This window comes from Echinococcus granulosus (genome assembly GCF_000524195.1).
Source record: "Echinococcus granulosus chromosome Unknown EG_S00241, whole genome shotgun sequence".
Taxonomy (NCBI): domain Eukaryota; kingdom Metazoa; phylum Platyhelminthes; class Cestoda; order Cyclophyllidea; family Taeniidae; genus Echinococcus; species Echinococcus granulosus.
This window is the reverse complement of record NW_020170621.1, coordinates 33,863-36,783: the sequence shown is the minus strand read 5'-3', so window position 1 is coordinate 36,783 and position 2,921 is coordinate 33,863.

Sequence of the window (2,921 nt, the reverse complement as noted above, 5' to 3'; positions counted from 1 at the left end):
GATTGTGTCCGAGATATATAATGCAGAGATTACAATTGCGTAAACTCAAGCATTACCGAAGTGGTGTCAATTTTAAGGGAGAACGTGACAAGCACTAAGGCTCCACTAGCTTACTAACAGTTAATAATATTATTACATACCTCCATCGTTTGGAGTGCCTCAAATTGGTTGAGTGTGCGATTGTGGATGGTGTAGGTCCCTATGCCTTTAAGGATCTACCAAGGATTTGAAGCATTGCTTTCCCATGTCACTTTATTTTGGATAGAAGTCGCGAATTTTTATGGCTTCTCCAACTCGGACCAAGTGTCAGAATTCACTAGAATCACATCTAACCCCTCTGTCATTCTGGGACAGGTGATCAGCTAGCCAAAGCTCGAGCCCATAAGTTGCCTTGAATTTAGTATCCAGATGCTGTGAAATAGTGGTGGGAGTGGCAGAGAGGCGCCACCTCTTCCACGTCTTGTCAACAGAGCATGGAAAGAGCTGTAAGATACTGCTAGACAATGTAGTTAAGTCTTTGCCTTCACTTACAATTTACTTACTAACTGCGTATAGGGTCAAATGGCAACAAATTCTACTAAAGTAGTGTGAACTCGCACTTGGTATGGGTGGCTTCAGGAATATATTCCACTAATGGGATCACCTCAGTGACAAAATGGGAAATCATTTATCTTCTTAGGAGTCATCATAAGCAAACAAGTTGTTGCTAAAATGATTACCATTGAATTTTCTCCCTACTCAACACAGTCTAGTGCAGTCAACTGATGCATAACACAGCCTCACACATAAATGGCACTAGGCGGAGGTAGTCAATTTCAATGTCACATATGTGTGATCTTGGTAGCCGGTAAAGCAATATTCCTTTTTAGCATCTAATCAACAAAACCGCAAATTTTCCCAGAGGCAATGCTTCTAACTGTCAAGCAAAGACCAAGTTTGTCTAATATATCTTATTTGCAGTGCTCTAGACACACTTCTGTTTCAACCATTTCTAGTGCAAACGATTTAAGATGTAGGGAGTAATTAGGAAGGAGTTGCTTAGAGTACTAGAAGTCCTATGAGGGGAATGCTGTCAAATCTAGCAAGATCAAGTAGCATTTTGAAGTCTCGGCAGTTTATTTTGCGATTTTTCATGCCGCTGGAAAGTAAGGAGTTTTGCGACCACACGAATGAGTAAAAACAACTGAATTTTTGGAGATGATAGAATTAACCAGGGAGGAGGAGCTTATTAAATTCAGTGTGGCAATGGCTTCAAAACTAGTTTTTTTATGAGCAACGAATTTCTGTGCTCATTAAACTTGGTGGGCCGATGTCGAAACCCCTCCTACATCTCCATTGTCTGCTCTAGACATCTCAAAACCCAATCCGCCATTTTACATCTGCTAACACTGCACCAGTGCCACTAGTTTAAAGTTCGCGACTTGCATTGTTCGACTACTAGTGAGGAAATTCTTCACTACTAGCATTTTGGTGCCTGTCTCGAGAAACAGCGTTTAGCCGGGTGAGTTCAAACTAGTGTAATGAGGAGGTAAGGCATCGGTAAGAGTTTACACTTCAATAGCTACAGCGCATGCGCGACCAGATTCCAGTTGTCGTGCGTGTGCTTGGAAAGCACATGCGGAAAATATCTTTTTTATTGAAGAAAACATTTGTAAGTAACTCCTGCTGTTACTTGAAATCACCGTAATGGCGCCAACTAGAACAGTAATAATGACCGTATTTGTTTCATTCAAATATTTTAACAAGATATAGCCTTCATAAGAGGAGGGTATGTGAAATGAGATGCTGTGTTCTTTATCCAGTACAAATTCCGATGGTCATCGCCTCAGGTCCACGTCTACCTTCCATGCTGGTCAGATATCCCCCTGTCTTCTTTCCAGGTTCATAGGTCTGTTATTGGGGTGCTTTGCCTCGTGCGAGGTGATGGTAATGTCTTTGATGACTAGCTGGAAACAGCCAATTTCATTGCAAATTATAGCAGAGTGTGACTTGATTCACGCCAAATGGGACACGCGTGTGAATTTGTGCTGCGCTTGGCCTCTTTCCGCTCACTCGCAGCCCTACAGAGTCCACAGAGAGCAAATGTGCGGTCTCACGAAAAGAGAAGCTGCAGGACAGTTGACAGTACACAACGAATTCTACTTCATGACTCGGTGGTCAAACATACACCTCCTGCTCAGATTATGAGCAAAGTTGTGCCCGGTTGGATGTACACCCTGTTCTCGCCCTCTCCAGAACAGGAATTTGAAATGCCCCCTTTCAGAACTGCTACAACCACGTCACCCTTCCTACCGGACGGCACTGTCTGCTGCAGGGCACTTGGCAACCACTGCACTGTAATCTGTCCAAGGCAGGCACTGAACTGAAGACGAAGACACGGCCAGTAGCCATCTCATTACTGACATAGGGGACAGCAGTGACTCCATAAGACACCTTGAAACTTATCAACAAACTGCGCAGTATCCTCCGAGTCGACGAATGGTAGTATTTACATCCGACGCACTTGTGTCAACGCGATTCGCCTTACCGACTTCTCCTAACACGGCAATCGCATATGATGGCATTGGTGACAATGGCAATGACCAATTGACTGATGACAAACTCAGTACTGCCGATTGAGTCTACCAAAGAGTGAATTCACATCAGGTGGATAATTGCGTACAGGCAGATCGACTGGCATCTAATCAGCCAATTCCCTTTCGGCCAGTCTACGATGAAGGGGTAGAGTGCACTTCAGGAGAAAGTAGAGGTTCTGTGTATGGTCGTGCAGGATGTATCGCCAATGCCGATCAGTTACCTGTTCTGCTTCTGGCATTCTTCATTCGAGTGAGATACAAGAAGATGTAGGCCATATTTAAGTGTCATGGTCCCACTAGTGCCATTCAGATGGACAAAGTTGCCTGTTGATAAAGTTGCTTTCA